The 18734-nt window shown below is 55.6% G+C and overlaps 1 long non-coding RNA gene across 1 annotated transcript in view; it reads left to right on the plus strand.

Moving 5' to 3' along the window:
* The first annotated feature begins 11086 nt into the window (after nucleotides 1-11086).
* The window catches only part of LOC148091163 (uncharacterized), a 19898-nt gene continuing 12250 nt past the window's right edge, over nucleotides 11087-18734 (plus strand). Inside the window, exon 1 of the long non-coding RNA XR_015715912.1 lies at nucleotides 11087-11281. This is a non-coding gene — a long non-coding RNA (uncharacterized LOC148091163). The remainder of the gene's footprint in view (nucleotides 11282-18734) is intronic.

Consider the following 18734-nt stretch of genomic DNA (forward strand, 5'->3'; position numbering starts at 1 on the left):
TGCTTGCTCACTGGAGCCCTATATAAGCTTGTGGTAAATTTAGATCAGGGTTCAAGTCAGAATTCCACTGCGTTGGATACGACTGAACCCCAGCTAGCTGGAATAAAAGTCCCTTTTGCTGTTACATTATCAGCTCTGGAGTGATTGTTTTTCCGCAGCATAGGGGATTTGATTCTCAGACATAACACATGTTATTTTAAAATATTTAGATGTTACCCGGCCAGGCGTGGCTCAGAGATTGAGCATAGACCTAGGATCCAGGAGATCATGGTTCAATCCTCAGTAGGGGGGTGTGCAGGAGGCAGCTGATCAATGACTCATCAGAGACAGAGGAGATGTTGGAGGAGAAGTTAACTCCCCATGTGGGCCACCAGAATGTTAGGATTTGGCCAGTGACATGGGCTGTGAAAGAATTTCCAACTAAAAGAAAAGATGCACAGAATAAATTTATTTTACTTTCCCAAAGGAGAAAGAGCCAATGCATTGCTAATCAATACAGGGCAATAAACAAAGGTCTGCCTTCTCTTTGGAGAATTGCTGTTGCTAGGTGACAAGGAAGAAAGGGGGAGGTTGTCTTGAAGTAGAGGAGATACCAGGAGCTGTCTTGAAAAGTTACAGTATGGCCCAGCCAGGCATGGCTCAGTGGTTGAGCGTCGACCTAGGATCCAGGCGATCAGGGTTTGATTCCCTGTCAGGGCACATGCCCAGGTTGTGGGCTCCATCCCCAATGACTCTCTTGTCATTGATGTTTCTATCTCTCTCTCTCCCTCTCCTTTCCTCTCTCTGAAATCAATAAAGATGTATTTAAAAAAAGAAAAAAGGGAAAAGTTACAGTATGTGTGCTTTCCAGGAAACAGTCCAGTAGATGTTCTTAGGGAGGTGTCTTATCAGTACTTTTACAAAGGGTGTAAAACACGATTAGAGGAAAAGTTATGAAGACTTCAAAACAGGCTTGTTTACAGGGGACGGGGAAGGGAAATTTTGACTAACTATAGACTCCTTGGTGCAAATTATCCCTGAGTTGTGAAAACTGCAGGGAGGAGGGGGATGCAAGAATGTAACCTTGAGAGTAGTTTATCTTGTCCAACAGTTTGAACAAAAAAGCCAACAGTCTTGGGGTTTATTTACAGGTGCTTCTCATAAGTTGTGGAAGTCCACAGCAAAGAAAAAGAGAGGCCTTTTTTCTGTCCTTACAACTACCTTTACTGAGAGTTTATCCTAGATTTGGAGCTTGCGAGCCAAGCCTTGGAGCCTTGGAGAGCTGAGCCTATCCCTGAAGATCTGAGCCTAGCCTCGAAGATAAGAGCCTCTTTCTCCCAAGGGTCCCACCGAGGCCCTGGGCCCTGGCAGCATGGACCCTGGACCTCTCTCAGAAAGTCCCAGGGATGCCTTGCAGCCTAATACATGTCAATCACATGAAATTCACACTATATTGTCCACATTTAAAGTTTTATTTGAATAAGCCTCACCTATTTGTTTACATATTGTCTATGACTGCTCTCCAAGTGTGAGGACAGACCTGGAGTTTCAACAGAGACCATAAGCCATTTACTCTCTGGTTGTTATAAAAAAGGTCTAGCTGACTTCTGAGCTCTAGGACCTTGAATTCCCTGTATATAATCTTTGTATAGCTGTTTAAAAACTTTGGAGATATCTTTTTCAATAAAGACAATCTTTTCCATGCAAATTAGGCATTCTTTAGCCATTCCTGATTATAGGAACACTATGGAAGGTCTATAAAAGTTTTTATAATTCCATATAAAATTGATGTACACTCAAATGAAACCAGTCTACAGTAGCTGTTGCTCTTTATATAGGCCCAGGATGGAACTTGGAAAGAATTGGGGGGTGGGGGGGGTGAGTGTCTGTTCCCTGCAGGTGAGTTAGACTCATTGTAAGTTGCCACTACCAACATATGAACAAAGCTTGTGACTTGCCAACGTGCAGTGTGACATCATTAAAGACTGATGCTAGCCTCAAAGTCTAGACTATTCTCAGAGTCAACCCTAGCCTTGGAGCCTGTGAGCTCAGCCTCAAAGTTGCAGAGAGCCATGCCTATCTCCGAAGAGCAGAACCTCTCTGAGATGTTGAGTGAATCCCAGGGCCCTGGCAGCCTGGGCTTTCTCTGGAGAGTTTGAGTAAAACCAAAAGTAACTTTAGGGGCCAAATTCCATAAGGACAGTGGCTTCTCAGAGAACTGTGGGGAAGCAAGGGTTCCTTTCTCTGGCTGAGGTCCATTTGGGCATCACTCATGGCTTCTGTCCCCTCTTATCCCAAAGCAGCCCTAGAAAAGGGACCAATATTCAGGGCAAGGGATTCACATGACCCTGAATATGGACTGTGATTTTTCCTACAGTGTTATCTCAATTTCAAAGAAAAAGTGTTTAACCATGGGCCACCAAGTTACCATCCAATGTGAGCTGTCCTTTATGACCTGGGTGTAATTTCACACACAGAATCATAAAGAGTCCAACCACAGGAAGACTACATCAATTTAAAGGGGTACATACATGATCGAACTTGGGAGGACCAAAGTACTTATATAAGTGGTGGTCCAATTGACCTCAGTCCCTACATCTATACAATGGATCCCTCTTTCAGCCTATCCCTTTGGACTCATGGAAAGCCTCCTATGACCTGTTGACAGAGGAAAGAATATCGTGGCCTGGATTACTAATTATTTTGCATGATATTGATGACCAATCAGAAAGTGGACAGCTACAGCATGGCAGACCATCTCTGGACATCTGTTCAAGACACTGGATAAGGGAAACCATCATAATGTGCTGAGTTTGGGGCAATTCAACTCCTCATTCAATTTCTTGGATAGCGAACTACCAGATACACAAGCAGATACTGATTCATGGCTTTGGTCATTATCTTGCAACAATAGTTGGAGATATGAAAGAAACATGATTGGAAAATCCTTCACCATGACATTTGGGCAGAACTTTGTCTGACAGGCCTCACACCATGGGCAAAAATATACAAAGATACTTGCATCTCACATATTGTTCATCACAGTGAAGCCTCAAAGTGGAGATTTTTATTAATCAAGAGGACAAAGTTGCGCATTCCCTAATCTATGGAATGTAAAATCACAAACAAACAAACAAACAAACAAAATCTACATACAGACCAAATCATGGTGATTACTAGAAGGGAAAAAAAATAGGAAAAGACAAGGAGGGTAAGGGGGTCAAATACACCAGGACAGAGGAAACTAGACTTTGGGAGAAGAGATAACAGAGTATGCTATGTCGTACTATAAAGCTGTACAAGCAAAGTTTATATAATGTTATGAAACACATTACCCCTCAAATTTAATAATAAAATTTTTATTTTTTATTTTTATTTTTTAAATATATCTTTATTGATATATAGACAGAAAGAGAGAGGGAGAGAGAGAGATAGAAACATCCATGATGAGAGAGTCATTGATCGAGCCCCCAGCCCGGGCATGTGCCCTGAGGGGCATGGAACCCTGATCGCCTGGATCCTAGGCCGACACTCAACCACTGAGCCATGCCCGGCAGGGCTAAAATAAAATAATTTTTAAAAGAAAATGTTAGTCCCATTCTCGTTAAAGAAAAGAAGAGACATTTTTTTTTTTGTTTTTGAATACGATAAGCACATTTTTGTCTACCTACCATTTGTTCACTGAGGTCCAGGTAAATAATCTGTTGAGACTGGGCAGTAGAAGGTGTGCTGGATGGCTTTAGCTATCATATGGTTAGTGAGAAGAAAAGAAAAGAAAAGAAAATCAGTGGTTAAGAGTTACAAAAGCAAGTGCTGATTCTAGACTCCCACCAAGCAAAACAATTTCTAAGTACTGGGCTGCAGCATCACTAGACGAAGGAGTAAGGACAGCTTGCAGTCCCCTGGGATCCCTGGGCTCTAGTTTCCATGTCTGTGGTGATGACACAGAAGTTCTGAAAAGTTTCTGAGCGGTCCCCAGCAGCTGACATGGACATGCTACTTCTCATCACTTGGTATGCCTCTTTACTTTATATCCGAGACCCCAGATTCAGCTTAAAACCTCCGGACCTGAGTCTGCTGTTTTGTTTGTTTTATCCTCTCCCAAGGATATGTTTTCCATTGATTTTAGAGAGTGGGAGGAAGGGAGGGAGAAGAGAGGGAGAGAGAGAGAGCAAGACATCAATTGGTTGCCTCCTGCAGACAGCCAACCAGGGCCCTGAATTGAACCTGCAACCCAGGTAGGTTCCCTTGACCTGGAATTGAGCCCCAGACCCTTCAGTCCTTGGGCTGACATTCTTTCCACTGAGACACACCAGCCAGTGTGACATGAGTTGTTTTTCTCTCTCAATGGTTCCAAACCAGTTGTGAGACAAACTGTAAAGGTTTATGGTAGAGTTGTAATCAATATTGGAGGAAACTAGAATAATTCAGGATTTGTCATGGACTGGAAAAATGTGCAAGAGTAAACACACATGGGTAATAATGGTAGTGTCCCCTCCTGTGGCTGTTTCCACCTTGAGTAGACTCAAGGCCCAGAAGGACCCTAAAGTTTTGGGATGTGTGACCCTTAAGCAAGTGTGGTACACTATTGAAGAAGTATGTTAGTTCTGTACTTTAAAGAAGCAGAAAAATAGGGGATATGTGTGGAAATAATTGTTATGTGACAGTGGTAAATTTGGATGAGAGGGAATGTATTCATTTGGGCCCACCAGACAGAGATTGTGCTATAGCTTGTGTCATTAGAAAAGGCTTTAAATGTTTATTGGCATTGTTGGCTGAAAAATGCATCCAATGATGGCCCAATAAGTGTGGTATGGAAATGACCACAGTGTCTTGTTTTAATGTAGAAGAAGTATTTGAAATGCTTAGCAAGGCAGGAATGTTCCAGTGGATTGGTCACATGAGTCACCTGTGAGTCACATATGGCATACCTTTCACCAATACATTGAGAAATCTATTGAAGGTGTGGAAACAGTGTATTTGAAGAGCTGTGTGATGACTTTTCTCTGAAGGCTAAACATTGGGAACTGAAGCTTCTCAATCAGAAAATCTAACTGTGGTGGGAGATGTTGGATCCCCTGGTGGCAGGGGCACTCAACCGTGTGCAACCATTAAACTCATTGTAGATTTGATCACACTAAAGACGGCAGCATCAAAGCGCCTGACTGGTACTGACCTACCGTGTAGGCTGATCAATTGTTGTTTTCCTCTAGAGGTGAGGACAGCAAGCCCACTATGTTCCTCCTCCCTTTGTTGAAGGAGAAATGCTCTATCTGATGTGAGCAATGGTGCCACTGGGATCACAGAAACTTCCAGTCAGCCCATTGACCAATCCCGCACACGAGTCAGGTCACACACCCAGAATTCTTAAATGAGGAAAGACCGCCAAAAGACAACAAAAAATTTATACATTTAACTTTACCTCTTGCCTCTCCCCAAGGGACGGATAGTCTTTTTTAGCAGGGTAACTGTCTTTTTGGGAGAATGCAAAGAATCAGATAGTTCAGGGACTACAGGAGACTTGTATTGAACTATAATTGGTCTCGTAAACCAAACTGTCACTGTGGGCCTCCATGGAGCCTGGGAGCTTTGAGGGTCAGGTGACCAGTGGAGCTTGGGCTGAGGCCCGTCTGAAGTGGGTGCCGTCACACCCATCCCGTGTTGCCCCTGTTCTAGAATGTAGGGTGAAATAGCCATAGCAGGGGAAAGCCCCACCCTGGATCCATGAGGAGTGAGGGCTACTGGGGTGAGAAAGTCTAAACAGAAGTCTTTAGACGCCTCTCCCTCGGTAAGTAGTAAATGAAAAGCTCTAACACACAAATGGTTTAATAGGAGAGCTTTGTGCCAACATCGAGAGTTTGAAAGACGCAGGAGTGCAGATCAGGCCACCTCCTCAGTAAACTTTCTATGATGCTTGTGAGAAACGGAGAAAGAGAAGAAAAGAGGGAAGAGGAGGGAGAGGAGGAAGAACAGGAGTAGGAGGAGGAGGAGCAGGAGGAGGAGCAGGAGCAGGAGGAGGAGAAACAACTTAGAAAGTGGTCGTGAATTAACAGAAACTTTACCTGCAGGTGATTCTGGCCACGGCTGCTGAACCAATGTGTTTACTTAGCTTGAGTAATTCAGTGGACACAGCGCCTTGCGCCCACCCGCTGTCCTGGCAAATCCTTCCCCGTGTGTCTCTGAAGTTTGACCAGAGTTGCCTCCCTCAGCCGGCAGGGCCAGCGCACACCTGCGTCACCTTACCTCTGGGTGTGTCTCCTCCGCAGCCTCCGTCTTTTGCAGAGGCCTTCGCGGCCATTTCTGTCCTTCCTCCATTGCATTACAGGGGTGACGTTATGCCGACGGGACCTAATGAGTGGGAACAGCACTACTGTAGACTTGATATACTTTTAGTGTCAGAAGTTGAGGAGTAAATCTGACCAAAATTCAGATTCTTCTCACTCCATGAAATATTGTGGGTCCAGTCATATTTAGCAGGAGCAGTAATTGTTTCAAAACAACAATTTGTGGCATCAGGTTTCACCTGCCACCCAGATGGAGGCCCAGTGTCCAGTGGGCCTCTGGAATTTAGAGGCAGCACATTCCTCAGTGGAGCGTGTGACCGCAGCAAACTTATGGAGTGACCTGAACATCTGCTCCTTTTAAGCTGGACTCTGACAAAGAGAGGGCACTGGGACAGGTCCAGGCTGATGTAGAAGCTGCTCTGTGCCCTGGGCCATATACTGCAGCAGAGGTGATGGTCCTAGAAGTTTCACTGGCAGGTAGAGATTTGGTTTTAGGAAGACCTGGAAGGGAATCAAAGTGCAGATGCTCAGGATTTTCAACCAAAGTCTTCATATCATTCACAAATAAATATTGCTCTTTTGAGTAGCAACTGTTGGCCTTCTTTTGAGTCAAATCTGACAAAGAAAGTCCTTTCATAAAAATGGAGCCATGTGGTTGGACCATCGCTCAAATGCAAAATCATCTCCACCCAGAAAATAGGCATTTATGCGTCCTCTTCTCTCAGATTAGTGTCCTGAATGAAAAAGCACAGTGGGGGCCAGAACAAAGGCCAGCAAGCCCGTCCACGCTGCTCCTTCCTCCTGAGTACTGGGAAACAACAGAAACTGGGCCCAGAAGCTGGCAAACCTGATTATCATGGTTCACTGGGTGTAGAGAGCTGGGCAAGAAGGAACCATAGAGGCCAAGGTCTTTGAGGGTCCTGGTTCCCCAGACAACTGTGGGGAGGCAAGAGTTCCAGTTTCTGGCTGAGGTCCATCTGGGTGTCAAGGGTGGCTTCCATTCCATCTAAAGCCCAAAGCAGTCCTAGCTAGGAGGGGGAAGTGTTCAGGAGTGGATGCTTTCATCACCCCTCAAAATGGACTGAGGTTTGTCCCAACCGGTTTCTTTGGCTTCAAACAAGAAATGGTTAACCATGGCCACCAAGTTACCACATCATCTGAGCTGTCCTTTATGACCTGGGTGTGACGTCACCTATGGAGTCATAAAGAGGCCACCACAGGAAGACTACAACATCAATTTAAAGTGGTACATACATGATCAAACCTGGGAGGACCCCAGAGGACAAAGAAGTTATATAAGTAATGGATGAATTGTTCTTACTCCCTAGTGCTATGCCACGGATCCCTCTTCAGTGTAGACCTAGGAATCTTGGGGAGCTCCCTATGACCTGCTGACAGAGGAAGGAATGTCACGGCCTGGCTTACCAATGATTTTGCAGGATACCGATGAGCACCTAGAAAGTGGACAGCTGTGGCACGACAGACCGTCTCTGGGCATCCTTGCAGGATAGTGGGTAAGGAAAACTGTCACAATGTGCTGAGTTTGGGTTCACTCCCCTCCCTATTGACTTTGCTTGGTTGACATATGATGAGATGTGCAAGTATGTGCTGATTTCTGGCTCTGGTCAGTATTTTACATCAATAACCAGAAACATGTGAACTGTGGCCTGTCCCAGGGGATCCTGATGCTTTGATGTTGATTCCCAGACAGTGAACCCCCCGTGCCATGCCACATGAAAGTTAAGGGAAATAAAACTGTGCCTTTTTCCCCCTTTCAGAGGTGTCCCTGTCTCTCTCTCTCTCTGCCTCTCTCTCTCTGTCTCTCTCTCTCCCTTCCTCTCATTCCCTCATGTCGAGTGAATGGTTTGAGCTGGCCTGCATGGGCCATGGACACTGAGAAGGTGGAGGTAAGGCGTGGGCCTCTCGGTGACATCTTCCTTTCCTGCACTCTTAGAACTGCCTACTTCCCGGGCCTTGATTCGTGAGTATGCTGACGTGCTCTCGGCTACCTGCTCGAGAAACTCTGTGAATGTGGAAGGTGCCTCTCAAAATGACACAGACATCCCCATTTGACCAGATCTATTGTGCTCCTTCTACCCGCTACCCCCTGCCAGCCGTGGGCGAGGAGACACAGTTGGAAGTGGGCTGGGAGCAGATCCGTCCTGTCCCAGCAACAAGGCGCTCTTGCCTGCCTGCAGGCTGTCACCGAGAAATGTCTGGCTGAATTTGTTTTTGCTGATTGATGGGCGCCACCTGGTGGCCGCTTAAGGAAAAAAGAAAAGAAAAGAGAAAAAAAGGGCGGGGCGTGGAGAGTAGGCGAGTCGGAACAACTGCGGACAGAGAGAGACGTTATACTTTGGGCTCCATGCGGTACGTATTCAGATGATGTTTCGGGATGTGTTCAGATGGTGTTGCCGTGTGTGTTTAGATGATGATTCAGGATGTGTTCAGGTGGTGTGTGTTCAGATGATGGTTCAGGATGTGTTGGTACGATGTTGCATTGTGTGTTCGATACTAGGCAAACCGGCCAGGGCTTCGTTGTTTCTTGTATGTGCCCGGACTGGTGATCAGATCCACCATCTCGGGAGATGGGGGGATGCTCCATTTAACTCAGCAGACTGGCTGAGCCACGCCCGGGCCGGCCGGGGGCGCCGAAGTTTTCCAAGACGGCCGTGCCAGAGATCCCGGTCCAGGTGGACGGTCTGTGATGCGAAGGAGCCGGTCCCTCGACCTCGACCGACCCGAGACCGCCGGCTTCGCCGTTTCCACCAGGGGCGCCCTTCTCTTCTCCTCCTCGCTGCTGTTTGAACAGCCTGGGGAGGATGGCCGGGAGGACGGACGCCGAGTGCCTCTCCCTCCCGAGAGGTGGAAGGAAGGTTCCCCCCTCTGCCTTTCCTTCCCCCTTCTCTCCCGCGTTCTTCTGTGAGGAGGAGAGGTTTTAACCGCTTGTTCTCAAGAGGAGGCCCGCGAAGCTCTGTTTCGCTTTCCTGCCTCCGTTTCCCTATCCTTCCCGCCGGGACGCTTTCCTGGCCTCTCCCTGTCCTGTAACACAGAGACGGACGCCCCTTACACCTGAATGGGGTCGTGAGACACGGAAGCGTGAAAGAGACGGAGGGATCTCAGAGGGAAGGCGGCCGGGGTCGAGTTTCCGGTCCGTGGCCTGTGTGGCTTCCGGGCTTTGCGAGTAGGCCTCGGAAAGACCTCCTCCTTGCGTTGGAAAGGATAGATTTGGGGTGGGGTGTGGAGGGGAGGAGAACCCCGAAGAAAAAGAGAAAGAAAAAGGCGGGGGGGGGGGTAGATGGGGACAGAAAGAGGCTTTGTGCTTTGGGCGGTGACCGCTCGATGCTAGATGACGCCAGAGGCGGGTCTGCAGGCGGATGGCGTCTCCTCGAGCTGCACGCTTGAGAAGCCTGCGTGGGTTTTGCGGGCGCGGGCGCACGCGTTCTCGGAGTTCCACGCAAAGAGTCTTGTTTCTTTAATTTTATTTCCTTCTACTTTATTTTTATCATAAGAGAACATTTATTTCGTGGATCGCAGAGGTAGAAGAAGTCATTCCCGGAAGGCATGGGTTTAGGAAACAAGTTATAAAGGCCAAGAAAGGGCCCTTGGGGCTTGGGAGTGAGGAAGCTAATGCTAAGGTGCCTGGGGGGGGGGGGGGGGCGGTTTGAAGGGGGTGGGGGGTGGCCAGAGGCTGCTTCCAGGAGGGAGAGAGCTGGGTCCTCCGTCCTAATGGTTTTCTCTTAGGACAAGGCTCAGGGAAAGATCTCCTTATCATAGTCAGCAGCTTTCCAGGTGTGTCCTTTCAGGGTTATGGTCTCCTCGGACCGGTTGGTTGGCCTGAGGGCGGGGAGAGGCCACCGTTCAATGCGGCTGGCCTGAGGTCGGCTGTGGCCGGTTTTGTTGCTTTTCTGACCCTGGAGCTGAAACGGGGCTGAGGCCTAGACGTCCTCTCTAGGGAGGAACAGGTCATGGGGTCCAAACCGCGGGACGGGCAATCTGCTGGGGGGAGGAAAGGCTGCCCTGGGGGCGGGGTCCCACCCTCCAATTGTCTGTTGCTAGGCCCCTGGCGCTTTCCGCTCGCTCCCGTGACCTCCAGTACCTGGCCCCGCGCCCTCGCTGTCTCCCTGCCTATCACATCCCCCCTCGAGGATCCTGGCTCTGAATGCTTTCAGAGAAAAGGGGCGCAGCTACTTTATTTTACATTAAAGCCTGCCTAGTTTTCTTAACCTATGTCTCCCCGATAAATTAAATTTCCAAGAAAGAGAGAGAGAGAGGAAGAGAGGAAGAGAGGAAGAGAGAAAGAAAGAAAGAAAGAAAGAAAGAAAGAAGGAAGGAAGGAAGGAAGGAAGGAAGGAAGGAAGGAAGGAAGGAAGGAAGGAAGGAAGGAAGGAAGCCACAGAAAGATCAAGGGGTGATTCCTCCCTTGTTGTCCCGTGAACACTGGCCTGGCTCTGGAGGTGGAGTCCCCGGCCGCAACAATGTTTCTAGGTCCTCCCAGGAGGCCAGGGACAGGCTCATGCCCCTCCGGGACGTCTTGGCCCCGGCGCCCACCGCCTGCCGGCGACTCCGTGGGATTCTTTCACGCAGGAGTCTCCCCCGCCGGTCCCCTGTTCCGGCCGCCACCCGAAAAAGATTTTCCAAGTCCCCCCTTCCGCTATGGCGGCCGCGCGGCGCTGTGCCTGCCGGGAGCTCTGAGGCGGAGGCTCCGCCGCCCGCCGCCCGCCGCCCGCCGCCCGCCGAGGGCCACGGGCCACGGGCCGAGGGCCGGGAGACACGATCCGAGGTGGGCCGTGGGCCGTGGGCCGGTTGGAGATGGGTCCTCCGGGCCGGCGGCAGGCCCGCCACCCGGAAACGTCTCGCTGACCTTGTTCTCGGCGGTTGTCGGGCGCCACCTGGCGGCCGCTTTTATATCATTCCTTCTGCGCAAAGTGGCGGGGGAGGGGATCGGGCCCTGCTGCCCGCCGGCCCGCCCGCCTGAGGCCTGCTTCCAGCTGACTGCTGGCTCCTCCTGGGACTCGGTTTGTTCTGGAAAGCTCTGGTTTTGCTACCGAGGGGCGACTTGCTGGGAGGCCCCGAGCTAAACTCCCTCGTCTCCCTGTTTCTGAAAGGGCTGGTGTCAGAGCTCCTACAGATCCTTTGGGTGTTCTGACCGGCCCGGCCCGGCCCACATCCTCTCCTCCGGTCCTGCCAGGCCTTGTGCAGAAATGATACCTCCTCCACGTGAGGAGTTCTTTCCCTCTGTCCAAAACGAAGGAGCAGCCGGGCAGAGGGGCCAGACCCCCTCCCCATCACCCAGCCGAGAGACAGAAATCCGGCTGCTCTTCTTCACCTAGTGCATCCCCTTGAGAGAGTCAGTCAGTCTCTCTCTCTCTCTCTCTCTCTCTCTCTCTCTCTCTCTCTCTCTCTCTCGGTACCTCACTCTCTTTGGCTGGCCCGCCAACTGCTGTCTCCGCGCCTTGCCCTCTGGCACGATTCTATGGCCTGGAGGAGAACCCGATCTCCTTCCCCTTTCCTTGCACAACGACACCTCCTCTGCTGGCTGGCTCGCCGGCTCGTTCGGGTGAGCCGGAGACGATATCTCAAAGTGGCCTGGGCCAAGGGGCCTCTTCTTCCCTGGAGCCTCCCCGCCTACTCAGTGGCTCTTCCGGGATCGCCCGTCTGTCTGTTGGACCCGGGATCGAAGTGTTTCTGTTTTGCCTCTTCTCCTGGTCTTCTCTGGTCTCCTTAGGAGGCCCCCTCTGCCCCCCATGTCATGTGAGACTTAAGGGAAATAAAACTGTGCCCTTTGCTCCCGTTCAGTTCTCCCTCCCTTCCTCCCTCCCTCCCTCCCTCCCGTCGGGTGAATGTTTTGGGCTGGTCCGGGTGGGCCACGGACCCTGAGAAGGCTTGGGCCTCTCGGTGACATCTTCCCTTCCGGCAATCTTGGAACTCGACCTCCTTCCCTGGCCTTGATTCGTCACTATGCTGACGTGCTCTCGGCTACCTTCTTGAGAAACCCTGTGAATGTGGACGGTGCCTCTCAAGAGGACACAGACATCCCCTTTCTTCATCCCCGGTCCGTCGTGCTCCTTGGTATCCGTGGACCCGAGCGAGCGAGTTTGAACACTCGGATTCTCGCAGAAACCGGCACGCGGAGGTGCACAGAGGCTCTATTCACAACTTCCAGGACCCGGAGGTGACCGAAAGGCTCTTCTTTGTGTGGAGAATGGACACGCGGAGTGCGGATGGCCCGGGCGACGACGGGGATGCTGATCTGCTGAGTGACCGGCGCTGGAAAGAAATGAGAGCCACGGGGAGCCAGCCGTGAGGGGGCGGGCGAGGAACCTTCGATGCGCATCGCTATCTGAAGGAAGCCGCTCTGAACCGGACACCTACCTCGTGATTCCAACTCTAGAGGACATTTCTGAAAAGACAAAACTATGGAAAGGGCCAAGAGACCGGCGGGTTGCGGAGGGGGGGGCGGGGTGTGCGTGCCTGCGTGCGTGCGTGCGTGCGTGCGTGCCCGTGTTGGGGGAGGGAGAGCGGCGACCTCAGGGGGGGGGGGGGGGCGGGTCTATGGGACTTCTCTGTAGGCTCCGTTGGGTCTTGCCCTGAGCCCCAAAGTGCTCTAGAGAGGCAGACGGGTGGGCGGGCCGACAGACAGAAGCCTATTTCAACAGAAGCACCCAAAGCCACCTCCGGGTGCTATCCCAGAGATGCTCCCCCTCCGGTCCCGACTTCCCAGTCTGACAGCTTGTGGGGAAAGTCGGGCTTCTGGGAAGACTCGTCCTTCCTTTCCTTTCGACACGCGTTTTTGTTTCTTTGTTTGTTTTTGTTTTTGTTTCGTGTCGTTTCGTTTGTGTCTCGAGGCCTTCGCCGGACGTTCGCTGTGCGTGTCGCTAGGCTTTGAACTCTCCCGCCGGATCGCTCCGAGAACTGCCGTCTGTCTCTCCTGCCACGCACGGTTTTCATCGACCGTGGATAGGGAATAACATGAAAACCCTCCCTTTTGCTTTGTTTCTGAGAAGCGAGCGCCTGGCTGCTGGCTTCTCTGTGGGAAGGGTGGCATGAGTGAAGGAAGGCGGCGTTCTTCCTCCCCCCTCCTCCCTCCTCCTGTTGTCTTTTAGTGGGTGTCGGGGTGATTGAAGCTAGGAGTCCCCTTCTGATAGAGGCCTCCCGCCCGCTATCGTCCTGTCGCTTCCTGCGCACCGACCCGCACCCCGTGTGCTCAGGCGTGTTCCCTCTCGGGGTACCGGAGTAGAGACGAGAGTGGCCGGTGATGATGACCGAGTTTAGGAAGCCTCTTTGTTCGACTTTAAACTCGGAACCTTCATAAACGGTCAACTTTCCTACTGTGGAAGGGGCTCAGACTTTGGAGTTGGACTCCTCTGGGCCCGCCGGCGTAAAGTCAACCTCCCGAAGCCCCAGCCTCCGAGTGCCGCTTGGTCTTTGCGTAAGGTGAACGTCTCCGGTTCCGCAACGCCGCCCTCCCGAACATCTTAGATTGTCCTCTGCTCTCTTGGAGACTCTGGGAATGTGGGCCTAAGCGGGAGACGGACATGAGGGAGACCGACGGGAGAAGAGCATTCTGATCTTTAAAAGTTTTATGTTTATTTTTATTGATTTTTGAGAGAGAGAGAGAGAGAGAGAGAGAGAGAGAGAGAGAGAGAGAGAGAGAGAGAGAGAGATTTTTTGGTTTCACTTATTGATGCCTTCATCGGTTGATCCCCTGACTGGGGATCGGACCCCCGCAGTGTCAGCGTATCTGAAGCACGCTCTCCTCCCGGGGTGTGGGGGGGGTGTGGGGTGGATTGAATTTGTCAGTTTCACGGAACCGTGCTGCTGCGTCGTGCTCATCGGTCTCACTGAAAGCACACATATTCCCCTGCTCACCCCACGGGGAGTCCTACTGAAATCCACCACCCACCGAGATGTCACGCCCTGACGCCCTTGTTGTCTCTGTGCAGAGACGGACTTCTCTGAAACTTTGGACGTGGTCGAGTTTGTCGCTTATTGCCTGTATGGCTTCTGGGCTTTGTGGATAGGCCTCGGAAAGACCTCCTCCCTGCGTTGAAAAGGATAGATTTCGAGCGGAGGGGTGTGTGTGTGTGGGGGGGGGGGCGTGAAAGATAAAAAGAGAAGAAAAGAAAGACAATGGCGGGGGGGGGGCGGGATAAATGGGGATGGAAAGAGACCCTCTACTTTGGGCTCGATTCGGCACGTCTTCGGTGGACGTTTCGGAATGTGTTCAGAGGGCGTTGCGGTGTGTGTTCAGAGGGTGTTTTGGGGGTATGTGTTCGGTGGGTTGTCGGGGTGTGTGCTCAGATGATGCTTCTTTGAGTTGTCCGCTTGAAAGCAACCTGCGCTTTATTTTTAGTGATTGATGTTTTTGGAGCTCCGTACAAACGCTCTTTCTTGATTGGAGTGATTCCTTTTTAAATTTCATTTCAAAACCTGTATGGCTTTATGAACCGATGTCTCCCCGAGAGACGTTGGGGTTAAAAAAAAAAAGAAAGAAAAGGAACCCAAAGGAAACGGAAGCCAAGCCCCGGATCAAACGACGGGCCCGTCGCTGTCCCGTGAGTGCTCGCCTCCTCGTTTAGCTTTAAGGGCCCCCGGCCGCGTACAATTTTTTTAGGTCCTCCCGGGAGGGAGAGGAGACCGGGCCGGCGGTGCTGTGCCCCGAGGGGCGGCCCCGCCCTCTGGCGACTCCGGGGAGTTTCTCTCACGCCCGAGCCCCCGCGCCCTGCCTGCCCTTGTTCCCGCCGCCGGCGGAGAAAGGTTTTGCGAGTCCCCCTTGCCCGCTGCCGCGTCCGGGCCCGGCCGGGACGCGATCGGTCCTCCGGGCGGTCGGCGGGACGCCCTCGCCGGCCCTCGATCCCGATCGGTCCCGCTGATGTCCTCGCCGGTTGTCGGGAGCCACCTGGCGGCCGCTTTTAGATCGTTTCCTCCTTGGGGAGCGGCGAGGGAGGCGACGTGGCCGGCGCGGCCGCGGGCGACTTCCAGGAGGCCGGTGGCGCTGTCGCGTTCGTGCCGGCGGCGCCGGGCTGTGGGTTGCTCTGCCCGTTTGCCGGAGATTGGACCTGTGGGACTAGTGAGGGAGCGGCTGCGGCGGCGCTGCTTGTGGGCCGCCCTGACGGGTCGACCAGCACTCTCCGGCGCCCCTCCGCCCTCGGGGCCGCCGCGGCGGTGACGGAGAAGGGAAAAACCTCGCGCCCGGGCGCCGTCCAGCGCGTGTCCGGGAGTCGGGCCTCCGCGGGCCCTCCCCGGCCCTTGGATGGTTCCCCAACCCCCGCCCTCCGCGTCGCGCTCCGGAGGTGCCCGCCGACTCGCGCGACGGCGTGGCGGGCGCGCGGGAGGCCTCCGCTGGCTCGCGCCCCCACCCACCCCCCGCGAGGTGGCTTCCTGGGATCCGACCCGTTCGTTCGTCGTAGGCGCGCGCCTCCGTGGAATTTTCAGTGGAGTCCCGATCGATCCGGAGGCCTGAATCGAACGCCCCCCCGTCCGCCCCCTTTGGCCCTCGCGCGGGGGGACGGCCGGGATCTACCCGGCCCGGGCGCGTGCCCGCGTGTTTCCCCGGGACCCCGGACGGGACTCCCTCGCCGGGTTTATTTCGAGTCCCGTGCCGCAGGTCGGGACCGGGAGGGGCCCGTGCGGGGAGGCTGGGGGAGGAGGGCGAGGCGTTTGGGGAGGCGTGCACGCTTGGGTCCCGCCGTCGGACTCGGGTGTTTTGTTTTTCCCCCAAGCCCCGAGTCGAAGTCTGGGGACCGCGGGGAGCTCTCCCTACGCGAGTGCGCCGCCCTTGGCGGGATCGGGCAAGCCCGCGGTCCTCGGGGAAGCGCCGTTCGACGTAGGCGCCTCCGTGGATTTTTTTTCCAAGTCCCGATCCGGAAGCGCGTTCCGGTGCGTTCGCGCACGCCGGGCCGCGCGACGGGGAGGGCGTCAACGGCCCTCTCGCGCGTGTCCGCGGCCGCTTCCTCACAGGCCTCCGGGGGTCGACCAGATGGCCCGCCGCGCCCCCCCCCCCCCCCCCCCCCCGCTCGGGGGGTTTGATGGGATCCTGTGGGGTGGCCTGTGGCCGCGACTCCGTCCCAGGAGGCCCGCGTGGCCTTTGGACGGGACACCCGTCACCGGGGACCGTCGATGTTTAGCCCGAGGCGGGCGTTTTGTACCACGAGATGAGTGTGGATACGGTGTCCTCGGGTGACTGGAGGACGGGGGTGTGTGGGGGTCTGCCCGCGGGGCTTCTCCCTTCCCCGTCCGTCCCTGTGGCCGCACGAGATGAAGCCGTTACGCCTCGGGCCTGCGCGCGCCGGCTGATGTGTGCCTGGGGCCGTTGCCCTTGGAACGCCGTGTTCCGGAACCCCCCGGTATCGTTGAACCTCTTGACCGCTCGAGTGGTGTGCGCGCGTGGCACGCTTGGGGGGGGTTTGGGCGGCGTCGCCTCGCGTCCCCGGCGCCGCCCCGCGTGCTTTCGCGCGGCCGGCCGCCGCCGCCCCCTCGGCTCTATGGCGTCGGAGACGGCTTTTCCCCTAGCCCGGGGGCCGTCGTTCGCCTCTTGCCGCGAGGAGGGATGGTTGCCTTCGGGGGAGGGTTTTCTAAACCTGGTGAGGCTGAAGCGCAGGCCCCTCTCTCGCAGTCCTCGCCTCGTTTGCCCTCCGCGGCCGGCAGCTCGGTCGGTGCGGTGGCTTTTCCGGGCCTCCGTGCGTGTTTTTCTGATCGATGTGGTGACTTCGCGCTCTCCCGGGCCGGGCCTAAGCCGCGCCGGACGAGGGACGGACATTCCTGGTGAATGTGGCCGCTCTTCTCGCTCCGCCCGCGGGCCCCTCTCCTCTCCTTCCCCGCCTGGCTGGGCGGTGTGTGGGAAGGAAAAAGGGGTGCGGAACCCGGCCCGACCTCGCTCTTCCGCCTCCTTGCCCCTCGGGGCGACGGGTGGGGCGCGTGGTCTTGATGACGCAGCGGACACTCTCCGCCCGCCTTTCCTGGCTGTGTCCCGCGGGCGGCCCCTCCCCGCGGCGGGGAGGGGCGTCCCGCCGACGCGCCGCGCGATTCCGCCTGGGCGCGCGAGTGCGTTTCGCTTTGGTCCTCTGGTTGCTCCTGGAGCGCTCCGGGTCGTCGCTCAGGTGCCCGAGGCCGAGCAGGTGTTGTCGTCCCCCGTCCCCCGTGAGCCTTCCCCTCGGGGTCGCCCGCTGTGGCGGTGCTCTGTGGGGGGGCCGCGCTTGGGGGTGAGTCCAGCCGGTCAGGGGAGGCACGCCCGTGTCCCCCGCCCTCGCGTGAGGGGGGGGCCGGACCTCCGCCGTTGCCCGGGCGGCGTGGGCGCTCGCGAACGGGGCCGAGCCGGCGACGCCGGCCGCTGGCTGAACCGTGAGGTTTCCGTTGCTGCCGTCCTTCTTTCCTGGGCCGGATAGTCTTTCTTTGCGTCGTGCCCGGCGTTTCGACGCAACGCCGCGGGGCTCTCTTTAGCTTACTTTCTGGGTGAGGCCCCCGGTGAGGACGAGAGGGCGATGCCTGAGGCAGCACGGGCTCGCTCCTCTGGTGAACCCGGCCCCGTCCTCGAGCGCTCGCGTTGCCGCCGTTGCTTTCCCCTGTGCCGTTGGGCCCTTCCCTTGGGCGCGCGCCCCCTGCCGTCCCTCGGAACCGTGCGCCTCCGCGGGCCCGACCGGGGTGGCTTCCGATGGGGCGGGGACGATGCGCCCTCGGCGAGAAAGCCTTCTCTAGCGATCCGAGAGGGTGCCTTGGGGTACCGAAGCCCCCAGCCGTCGCCCCTCCTCGAGCGCGATCGGTAGCTCGTACCGCGGCGTTCGTCGGGTACGGCCCCCCCCGCGTGGGGCGGGGGGCCTGGAGGACGCCGCTTCCTTTTCTCGGCCTCTACCGCGGCCCGCGCCTCCCCCCTCCGAGACGGGGGAGGATCCCGCCGGGCCGGGCCGGCGTTTCCGGCGCGTGTCCGGGGGGCCGCGGCGTGCGTGTGGGCGCGCCGCGTGCGCGTGTTCCTTGCCGGCCGTGTGCCGAAGGGGGGGAGCGGCGCGGAGGCCCTTCCCCGTCCCCGGCGCGCGTCCGCTTCCGCGCTTCGAGCGGCTTCTCTGGCCCGCTCCCGTCCCCGAGGGGGTTGCAGCCCGGCGGAAGCGCCTTGCCGCGGGCACGTCTCGTGGCCGGCTTGCCCTCGGGGGGGCGTTCCACTGGGGACGCGAGTCTCGACCCGGGTCGGACCCGGGCGGAAGGACGGAGAAAGGAGACGAGGGCGGCTTCCCCTCGCGGCTCGGTGCGCGCGCGGCCCGCGGTGGCGTGGCCGGGGCTGTGCAGCGGCGGGGGGCGTTGGAAGGCTTTTCCGAGGGTCTGGCGCCGCAGGAGGGGGCCGGCCGGCGTCCCGGGCGTCGCGGGGCCGCCCTGTGTGTCTGTGGCGGTGGGATCCCCGTGCGTTTTCCCGGCGGCCCGTCCGTGCCCCGGGGCCCCCCTCTCCTCGGAGGCCGACCTCGCCTCCCCCGGGCGCGCCCG

This window comes from Miniopterus natalensis, chromosome 17, assembly GCF_054644295.1.
Source record: "Miniopterus natalensis isolate mMinNat1 chromosome 17, mMinNat1.hap1, whole genome shotgun sequence".
NCBI classification, from domain to species: Eukaryota; Metazoa; Chordata; class Mammalia; order Chiroptera; family Miniopteridae; genus Miniopterus; species Miniopterus natalensis.